Source organism: Bidens hawaiensis, unplaced genomic scaffold (assembly GCF_021521415.1).
Source record: "Bidens hawaiensis isolate Kalapana, Puna unplaced genomic scaffold, B.hawaiensis_p1.1 tig00000284_1, whole genome shotgun sequence".
Classification (NCBI taxonomy): Eukaryota; Viridiplantae; Streptophyta; class Magnoliopsida; order Asterales; family Asteraceae; genus Bidens; species Bidens hawaiensis.
In genome coordinates, this window is record NW_027491022.1 from 4,279,307 (window position 1) to 4,290,783 (window position 11,477).

The 11,477-nt window shown below is 38.9% G+C and overlaps 1 pseudogene across 1 annotated transcript; it reads right to left on the bottom strand.

Moving 5' to 3' along the window:
* Positions 1-7,310: 7,310 nt before the first annotated feature.
* On the bottom strand, positions 7,311-10,653 carry LOC143618914 (cyclin-D3-3-like; annotated as a pseudogene). The gene is made up of 4 exons (XR_013151109.1): positions 10,390-10,653; positions 8,936-9,140; positions 8,055-8,185; positions 7,311-7,587 (listed from the first exon to the last, which is right to left on the bottom strand). The product of XR_013151109.1 is annotated as a cyclin-D3-3-like (transcript).
* Positions 10,654-11,477: the final 824 nt, after the last annotated feature.

Here is an 11,477-nt window from a genome sequence, read left to right on the forward strand (position 1 = left end):
CTAGCAAAAAACAAACACCACCTAAGACTTCTTATCAATATAAGTCTTTCAGCCTCATATCCGGCTAAGACTTTGGATCTGCCGTTTCCGGCCAGCCTCCTCTCCGGCCAGCCTTTCCTCTCTGGCTTCACCGCCGCCTACCACCACCACTCCTTAACCCTTTCCTTCTTCTCCGGCCAACCTTTCCTCTCTGAGTTCACCGCCACCCACCACCATCACTCCTCTCCGGCCAACCTTTCCTCTCCGGCTTCACCGCCACCCACCACCACCATTTCTTAACCCTTTCCTTTTTCTCTGGCCAGCCTTTCGTCTCTAGTTTCACCGCCACCCACCACCACCACTCCTTTGACAACGTCTCCATCTCACTCTGCACCTCCGGCCCATCCCTCAAACTCGCCTATAACACCTCCGCCACAGTACCGTTAACCCTCCATACCCCTACCAACCCGTGTACACCACCAACCATCAGTTCCACGACTTTTTTGTTTCCGGCCACCATCTGTTAATACAGATCTGCTAGCTTCTTTTTCTTGTGTTCACCTTGTTGTTCCTTTCCAAAGACTTTAAACAGGAGAAGCCACAAATGACTACTTGTACAAAATTCCCAAATATTTAAACATGTAGATGTTACATTATGCTATTTGAGCAGATCTAATTTTCACGAATCAGATCTGTTCTTTAACTATGTGACTCTTTTGGTTGTTCTTCCTCAATTTGGTTCTTTGACTTCCTTGGTCATAGAACCGAAGTTGGTTTTTTGGGTTTTGTTGACCTTCTTGGTCATCTAATCGTAGTTTGATTTATGGGTTTTTGAGGCTCGATTGCGGTTAGTGGCTTTCGGGGTGTTTGATTAGGAGGTGGTGATATGACAGGGGCTGTTAATGATGGTGTTTGGCCATGTCCATTTAGAGGTTTCCACTATTGCCCGGATGGATCACTGGGTCCAAGGGGGCTCAATTGGTTGCGCATATTAAGCGGCTCAATTTGTCATCGGATAACAAGAAAGCGACCTTGCGGGAGGCGATGTCCATAGATTTGGGTTTGTTTGTTTCGGTTAGTGAGGCTTTAAAAGTCTCGCGCCAATGGTGCGTGGGGTGTGTATGGAGTTACATGCTCTCCGTCGGGGGTGCCATCATGATGGCGAGACAGTCTGGTTCAAGTGGGTTTGCGGGAGATGTGGAAGAGTTTATAGTGGGGATTGCTAAGCCGCATGTCAGGAGGGAAGTTGTTGCGGTGGGAAGGGTGGGAATGCATGTTTCCCTCCTTGACCGTGTATTCGCTCTTCCTATCACGACTGTTAAAAGCATTCCTCATAGCTATCGTATGGCTTTTTCCCAAGTCTTAAGGGATACTTTGGGCAAGGTGGCGACTATGCTAGAGTCTGTTGAGGCGTGGGTGAAACTTTTGTTGCTACCATGTTGCACATTACGAGTTTTCAGACCTTCTATCCGTCAGGAAGGCAGGTTTGGCAATAGGAAGTCTCTGCAATGCCATAGTATTTAGCGGGCGTTGGTAGCCTGGGGCGACAATGACGGTTTCATTGACCTTATTTATCGCTTTTTGACCAACCCGCAGGAGTTGCATCGGGGGTTGATACGTTTGTCCCTGAGTCTGGGAACTCCGGGGTGGGCACCAATGTTTACGGAAAGTGGCAGACGGGCATTTCACTGCTGCTGTTAAAGTTTAATGCTCCTCAGGGATTGCACATTTCGGTAAGGATACTTTGGATGCGTTGGTGTCTAAGAATCCCATCCTACCCCCTCCGAGTATGCCTGTTTCCTTGCTTTCTGAGCCTCCACTTGTTGTGGACTTTGAAAGCATGCTTGGTTGCATTAAATATTTCCCTAAAGGGACTTCATGTGGGCGGGACGGATTGAGAGCCCAACACATTTTAGATATGTTGTGTGGAGAGGGGTCTCCGATTGCAGATAGTTTTCTCAAGGCCATTTCTGTGGTTGTTAATTTATTTTTGGGGGGGTAGGTGCCCTAAGGTGTTGGCAGAGTTTGTTGTGTCTGCCCCCCTTACACCATTGCTTAAACCAGACAATGGGATTAGACCTATTGCTGTAGGGGCCATTTGGAGGAGATTGGTTTCTAAGGTGGCTATGAGGGGTGTTGGGAAAGAGATTGCTAAATACCTCTATGACTTTCAATTTGGGGTGGGAGTCCCTAGTGGGGCAGAGGCCATGCTTCATAGCGCGAACAGGTTTTTAAATCAGTTTCACTCGGATGGGTCATTGGCTATGCTTACTATTGATTTCTCTAATGCTTTAAACTTGGTCGATAGGACGGCCCTTCTACATGAGGTACGAAGTCGATGTCCTTTTATTTCCCTATGGGTGGATTTTTTATATGGGCAATCGGCTAGGCTATATGTGGGTGATGCTTACATTAGGTCCACTACTGGGGTTCAACAGGGGGACCCTCTTGGGCCTCTTCCTTTTGCCTTAGTTTTGCATCCATTTGCTCACCGAATCAGAGATTGTTGCAAACTTCTTTTCCATGCTTGGTACTTGGATGATGGTACGATTATAGGGGACACTAGAGAGGCGGCTAAAACATTTGACATTATCGGCCAAGGGCCCTCGTTTGGGTCTTGAATTAAACATTAAGAAAACAGAATTATTTTGGCCTACGTATAATGGGGAGAAGGTGCAAGATGGGTTGTTCCCTTATGGGATTGGAAGGCCTGTGCTTGGTATGAAACTCCTTTGTGGTGCTGTAAGTCGATATGCGGGGTTTACAGCAGCTTGGCTATGAAAAGGGTATCTAGTGCTGTAGAATTGATGAGTTGTCTCCCAAGGCTTCGGGACCCTCAATGCGAGCTTCTTTTGCTTCGCTCATGTATGGGGGTCGCAAAGCTATTGTTCGGCCTAAGAACATGCCAACCTATGTATGTGGGGGAAGCTGTTTTCTATTTTTGATAATGGCTTTTGAGGGGCAATTGAGGACATCGTGGTTTGTAGGGGTCCGTTCTTCGGGGATCTTCAATGGAGGCTGGCATCACTTCCGACCTGTTTTGGGGGGTTGGGTTTATGCTCGACCGAGGGTGTATCTACATACGCTTTTGTGGCTTCGAGAGCACAATCATGGAGTTTGCAGGACCATATTCTTCAGGGATGTGGTATTGATGGGTTGGACTCTGATTATGGGTGTGCGATGGATCGTTTACGCGCTTCACTTCCCGAATTTGATCTTGGCGGGTTCTCTAATAAGGACACCCCCCCTAAAGCCCAACATGCTTTGGCGAGTGCCTTATTTAGTGGAATTGTCCAGAGTTTAGAAGCGAAGTTTGATCTATCTCCTAGACAAAAAGCGGTATTTGAATGCCTTTCGGGCTCCTCGGGCTCACGATTTTCTATCGGCCATCCCCACTGAAGGATTGGGCCAACACATGTCGGGGGTGGAGTACCGGGCTATCCTTAAGTCGACTAATGATCCCTATGTTTCCGACAATTAACCTTGCCCAGTTTGCCGCAAGGTCTGTTTGGATTTCTTTGGAGACCATGCGGTGCACTGCAAAGAATTACATGGTTTTAAATACAGACATGATTTGGTTAGGGATGTTTTTTGCGATGTTCTTAAATGGGCAGGGATTTATGCTAAAAAGGAGGCCCCTGCTAACTTTCTTACAGATTCGCTTGAAGAGAGGTCCACGTTAAGGCCAGCTGACATTCTTGTGTTTGGGTGGGCAGGAGGGAAACACGTTTGTGTGGATCTTACAGGATTGTCTCCTCTTGTCGGGCTCAGGGACCGTGGATTTGCTGTGGGTCAAGCTGCGTTGAAGGCCGAATCGGGCAAAGTTGACAAACACGAAAAAGCCTATTTAGAAAATCAACATGTGTTTCTCTCTTTTGCTTTTGATACATTTGGGTTTCTGCCCCAGCAGTTGTGAATTTTCTGAGCAGGGTGAAACGTGTCATACATGGTACTGTTTCGGCTCCTACGCACCAAAGCTTCGTTTTTAGTAGGATTGGGTTTGCTATTCAAAAGGGGGTTGCAGCGCAGTTTGTTGCCCGCTTGCTTGCCACTTTATTGTAATCATTTTTGAGTTTAATGATATAGTTTAACATTCTACTTCAAAAAAAAAAATATATTGTATAATAATTATTTTAATAATTATTATTACAAAATGTAATTATATGAATGGGAAATCAATAAGTTGCAAGAGTTATTGAATTATTAGAGTCTCATAAGTATTGCATTCAAATTCAACTTAACTCTTAGAGTTAATGGTGTATTAACTCAAGGCTTTTGGTTGGGACATGGATCATGTATATATACTACCATAGGCCTTGGGTCATTGTTTTTGGTAGAGAGAAAACAAAAATTGTTCATGCAATCTCACACATAACCAAAAGTATTTTCCGACTTTTCGATCTTACGAGCTCTTGTTTTAGGTATAGTTCAGGTGCTAGGTTAATCCTGACAGTACAATCTGCTTAGGCTGTTGTACCCTGGGAAACAGACGGGTTCACCTGGGTGGCCCAAAAATTTGTTTTAAGGAAAACGTGTTTTACAGGTGCCTCAGTCACCTTGTTGCTCGTATTGCTATTTCTTTTTAGTCTTTTTGTAATCTAGTTTCTGTATTATATTTTTCTTTCGTGTACTTGTATTGTAATATGGATTATTGTTAATAAAATTTCCTCTTTTAGTTTTTTTTTTACGAACGGTTTCCTACAGTTTCAACTATTGGTGATTCGTTTTCTTCATCTCTGCATATGTGTATTCAAGTTAGTTATTTGATACTTTGCAACAAACCAATTATGCGTTTTAAATTTGATTCTTGTAAAAAAATAAATAAATAACACCCTAATTCTTGTAATATATGCATAATCATGGCCATGCTCAACTGTTGTTCTGATTTGTTTGCTAATATGGTATATGATAATTTTGGTTATCAATTGTCCGAATATGTTTCCTTCTCTTTGTCTTCTTTGTTTTGTTTCTTTATCATAGTTTGTTTTAGATTTCTTCAAGTTCCGATGTTTTCTTAACAAGTGGTTCTGTTTTACAAAATTATATCCATTTAGCAAGTGGTTTAAAGTGTACACTGACACGCAGGAGATTGGGTTCAGGTCCGTTTCAGGTCGAATCATGTGTTATTTTTTGGGTTCCAGATTTGCACATTTATGTTAAATAGTTTTGGTTATCAATTGTCGGAATATGTTTCCTTCTCTTTGTCTTCTTTGTTTTGTTTCTTTATCATAGTTTGTTTTAGATTTCTTCAAGTTCCGATGTTTTCTTAATAAGTGGTTATGTTTTACAAAATTATATCCATTTAGCAAGTGGTTTAAAGTGTACACTAACACGCAGTGGATTGGGTTCAGGTCCGTTTCAGGTCGAATCATTTGTTATTTTTTGGGTTCCAGGTTTGCACATTTATGTTAAATAGTTTTGGTTCCGACCGGTTCCGGTCTAGGCTCGGGTCAATTCATACCTGTTACCCATAATAAGAGTTTGATGCCTGGTTGTAAAACCATGTCCTATGCCACACCAAATATTCATCGGTTATTTATAACTCGTTAGGTATCGGCTATACTCGTTAGTTTTGTTAAAGAAACATTAAAATATGTATAAAATTTACATACATGTTAAATATTGGTAAATGAACATGAGAAAAATGTCTTTCCACGTGACATGGCATGTGCAATAATGAAAATGAGGCGTGTTATTAATTTTAAGTGCGGGGTTCATTTTTAGTTATGGGATTTGGTCATTTGGGTTTTGTTTGTCAAAAATGGTTATTTTAGAATGGAATTACAATTGTTAAATATGTTTCAAGAAATTATCAAAAGTGGATAGGAAGATGCACAATTACGATATGAGATTTAACAATTTACTTTTACAGATATTATTTAATTGAAAAGGGAGTCAATGGTGTTTCAAAAAATTATCAAAAATGGATATGAAGATGTACAAGTACGATATAAGATTTGGAATACCCGGACAGAAACAGGTATAAAAACTAGTTACTCTTAATATTTATATTTATAGTTTAATATATTTTTCCAAACTATTTACATCCAAGTAAATTGAAATGATTGTTTCCCTACGTTTTCAAGAGCAATTTAACAACACAAACCTATAACCAACTAATTACAAAACATTTTCTCCAAAACTACATTTCTATATACATGATCTTAAATCCCTTAAAAGGAAACCAAGACTTATTATGCAGGCATCAACATCGGATACGGTAATTTTTTTCCTTAAATTTCAAAGTTTTTATGTATACGTATGACTAATTTTGTTTTTTTGATATCAGAAACAAAATGGAGAAGCAGAGCACGCAGAGAAAATAAATCATATGCCCCCGGGGCAAAGACAAGAACAAAAGGTGGCAGAGGTTCAACAACCTCAACCACCCGTAACTGCCGCCCCGGCTGCCACCACCAAAGCTGTTGCTACTAGCGGTGCTATTTTGGAAAATGCCGCCGCGTCAGTTTCATCTGCCCTTCAATCCGCAAGGGAGGTGATTTCCAAAAATTAGTCGACTTTTTGCATTTTATTTGTGGCCTTATTGTCTTTTTGCATTTTTCCAAATTCTTTGCATGTATAGTTTTATTTGGAATCGATTTCTTTACTCCTTGACCCAAGTAAAAGACCTTTTGGCCCTTTAATTCTCAAATCAATTACCTAAATATTAAACTAAAGTTTAAACATTTGATTGGACAAACCAGGTTATATATTGCTTAATGGTCATGATCACATACCAATTAGGCAATTATTGTTTGAATATTTGTTAGATTAAATCTAATGCGTAGGGATAAACTGGTAAATTATTTGTCTAACGCAGGGCTTGCGATGGCAATGGCAACAATCACATGAACCAAACTTGAATGTAGGACCACATTCATGAGAAAGTAAATCAATCAGTTTGATAAATTTATACGCTTCAGCCCATAGTTTACGACTTGAAGGACGAGGTTTAATGATTCAGTTCATATTTTGAAAGCATAAACCGAAACTCCCTGCCTTTATTATTTAGTTTTCTTTTTAACTTTTTAAAATGCCAAAACAACTTTGGAAAAAAGAACAGAAAAGGCCATTTTAAACCGCCTTTGACGGGCTTGGCATGTCGTTTATGTAAACCGTGGTTAGGCCCAAATTTCCAGAAAACCCGTCCGGGATAAACACCTACAAATAAAAAACAAGAATCCAAGAATCTTGCAACCTAGTCTTTAGCTCTAACTTCAAAATCAACAATCAAGTATCATTAAACAACATACATCATTCTAGCAAGAACTAATTATTAATTAGTGATGTGCTTCCACCTCAACATCAACATCCTATTTTGAAAACAAATATTCAAAATTATTACAAACCCACCCTAATTAATGTTGCCAACCATATACGGGTCGGTTCGACCCGTCTCATCATGAGCTCGAATCTTCTTCAACAGCGGTTCAGGTGAAGATGATATCGCCCACGAGTCATTAGAGTTGTCACTGCTGAAATAAGAATCAATTACACCGTTTGGGCTCGCAGGGGCAAAATGGTACTTCCGCTTCGGGCTTATGAAGTTGTACTTCCATCATTATTAGATACTTCCAAGATAAATTTCACGCAGTCGTTTACTTTTTCCTGTAATCATTCATACAAACTTTAGATTTCGATTATTGGAGCCCGCTTGACCAATTCTTTTAACACTGTTTCACCTGAACCCGTTTTAAACCGTCACCGACCAGGCCCGTTTTGCCAAGCTTACTCCATGCATCAACTATATATATTCGATTATTTAAAGCGGACACAGCCCCGTTTTAACCCTTGACTAGACCCGAACCAGCCAGTTTTGCCAACCTTACTCCATACATCAACTATGTAGATTCAATTATTTAAAGCGGGTTAAACATTTTTTAACCGAGTTTGACCCAAACCCGTTTTAACCCTTGACAGCTTGACGTGACCCGACCCGGCCCGTTTTGCCAAGATTACTCCATACGCTTACTCCATACGTTAAGTATATAGAATAAATATATATTTAAAATTTTCGTTCGACAAATACAATGGTGGTGGTGTAAGAATAAAACATGAAATGCTAAAGAACAAACCTCGCTAATTTCAAGAAAATCGTTGAGCCTGCTAAGATAATCGAAAGCATTGTCGGGATGAACCTCCTTAATCACAAGGGACATTGTAGCAGCTGCAATTATAGATGGAAGATAAACCAGAGACCTTGAATCTGCACACATTTCACAAATATTAGACACTTGATTTGCATTAAAATTGTAGAATCAAGATTTGTTTATTAAACAGTTTTCTAAAGTTCACTTTTTCAAATTTGAATGACTATTATAAAAGTTTTCAAATTTGATTTTCTTTATAATTCTACAAAATTACAATACAAGAATCTTATGTGGTGCTTGGCATTGGATTATCTTATTCTGATTATTTATATCAGATAATCACTTAAAAAACGCACTGCCAAAAGAGTTGAATGATTTTTATTAAGTTTTCAGAGTTTGAGCTTTTCTTTATAACTCTTACAAAATTACAATACAAGAATCTTATGGGGTGATTGGCATGTGATTATATTATTATGATTATCGTATATCACATAATCACTTATAAAGCGCATTGCCAAACGCTATAAAAGTTGAATGATATCATAAAGTGTTCAAATTTTAAGGTTTTTCTTTATAACTCTTACAAAATTACAATACAAGAATCTTATGGGGTATTTGGCATTGGATTATCTTAGACAGATTATCTTATATCAGACAATCACTTTCAAAATGCATTGCCAAACACCATAAAAGTTGAATGATTACTATAAAGTTTTCAAATTTTAAGGTTTTTTTTATAATTCTTACAAAATCAGAATACAAGAATCTTATGAGGTGTTTGGCTTTGGATTATGTTATTCTGATTATTTCATATCACTTAATCACATACAAAACACGTTGCCAAACACCCCATTACAACCACTTACCATTGATAACACCGAGAACAGTTCTTTCACACCTCTCAACAATCTTTGAACATTGACCATTGGCAGCAAAACCAAGCCTCCGTACAAAGTAATCTATAAACGAAAGCGGGGTCACTGGATTCATCTTCCATTGAAGAGAATCAAGAACCAACAGTTCCATTCTCATTATTGTCTTCGATTCAAACACAAACTTCGATCCTTCAACCTAAACAGCACCACCACAAAAAAACCCTAAATAATAACGAAATACTCACATAGGCATTTTCAAAAGCACCTGGTGCGCATTCATTATCAACTAATATAGTCATTTTCACAAACACCAGAAGTAGGGATGCAAAGGAATTGAGCGTTCGTTGGGATGTTCGTTCATGTTTGCTGGTTTAATAAATGAAAGAACATGAACAAGGAATTTCGTTCGATTAACTAAATGAACGAACACGAACAAAGGCCACGCTCGTTCAATTGCGTTCATGAACGGTCAATAACGTGTTCATCAACGTCTATTTATGTTCATTAGTGTTTGTATGCTTATGTTTGCTCAATAAAAGTTTTAATATTTTTAATGACTTATGTAATGTATCATATAGACTTGAGCCAAATTATTATATAAACCAAAAATATACATGAGTATTGTGTGGTTAATTTATATGCTAAGTAGCACAGGAACAGGTACGTGACCAGGATATGGGGACGTTACGGGTACAGGAAACGGCAAAAATCAAAAATCCAAGATACGGGTACAGCAATAAAAAAATAAAAATATATTAAAAAAAATCCAAAATAGATATATATTTTTTAAGAATTAAATACGCTACTTTAAAACCTAGGGTTACAAATAAAATATACAAATCTAGAGATACTAGATTGAAAAAAAACACCTTTTATGTTAAATTTTGAAAGTGTTAGGGACTAGATACAAACAAGTGAAATATAAAGGGGTTAAAAGTTTAAAAAACTAAACTTATTTAAACCTAAAACTTTCCAGCCACCTATTTCACAGCCTCCCTTCTTCTTCCAGCTTCTTCTTCTTGGTTTTGGACCCGTCCCCATTAACCGGATTCGTTTAGGAGACGTTTCCGACGCGTTTTGGCGGCATTTCCGTCCCCAAACCGTCCCCGGGACGGGGACTCAACCCTAATCGGCGTTCCGTGCATCAGAGTTTATATGTAAATTAACATATAAATATGATCGTTAAAAAAAACACAGCACAAACTTGGTACTCAGACCGAAACATTGACACTAACATTTCTCAGTTAACCAAATCAAATAAAAACATTTGTGTTTGTGAACCATTCACGAATAAGAAACTTCGCTTAATTAGGCATTCTTGAACGTTCGCTTGTCTTGTCTGATAAAGTATTAACGAACTAACATAACAAATCTTTGGTGGTTCAATTCGGTTCATTCAACATTAACTAACACTAGCATTTTCACAAACACCTGGTGAGACATACTTGTAAGTCAATAAGAAGAGGCGTTTGGGTTTCCTCAACTTTTGAAGCCAACGACAAGCACGCAACAGCAGCAAGCTGGTTCATCCACCGCTTATCCCTCTGAAAATTACCACTCAACAAGAACCGATCGAAGCAATTAACCGCTAAAACGGTTGTTACTGCAGCAAATTGATAATGTGTGCAAACCCTAGTCACCCAATCGACAGATTCTTTCCTCAAATCCATCAAAAACATGTTTTTGATCAAATCCCCATCTGGGTATTGATTATTATTTTGTTTGGACAAAAGGGTCGAAAGCTCGTGTTCTTCCCATGAAAGATCGAGTTGGAAATGGGTAAAAATGTGATCTTTTTGGTCCAAGATTTGTTCGTCGCAGAGAAGAACATCGTCGAGGGTGAAATTAGGGTTTTGGAGATAGATAATTTGGGGGTTCATTTTGTTTTGGAGTGATTGATGGTGATTATTTTGAAGAAGAAGAAGACATGAAGATGAAGGTGAGGTTGTGTGACATGTTACCCTAATCTCTGCAAACTAACGAGGAGGAAGATGATGCAGCTTTTTTTTTCCGAATTTAAGTTTTTTTTGTTGCTTTAACTTTTAGCCTCTTTCAAAATCGTCCCGGCACAATGTAACATTACTAGGAAAAAAAAAAAAAAGAGAAAACCAACTAGAATATTTATTGTCCTTTCTTTACAGATGTGTTTTGGTTTAGAGTTTTGGCATCTGAAATGTAATTTTTTTATTATGGTTTGTTTTTGGACTTTTAGACCCGAATCAGGCCTGATTATTTACGATAAGGTCGGTTCTCGAGTCCTAAGAATACCATTAAACGGGTCTGAGCCGGGTCTAGCAAGTTTGACCATTTTCTCTTTGTATAAACCGGGTAAGAACCGCAAGAAATGAAATGAATTGAACAGACATGATTATTTACAACAGGGCCAGATCCTGAGTCTTAAGAATACCACTAAATGAGTCCTGCTCGGGTCTTGTAGCTTTGACCTGTTTGCATAACCCTAGGTGTGATGGCTTATGATGTGGGGCCACTTCTTTTTCCAACCAATCATTATATATCTTTCACATTTTTATTA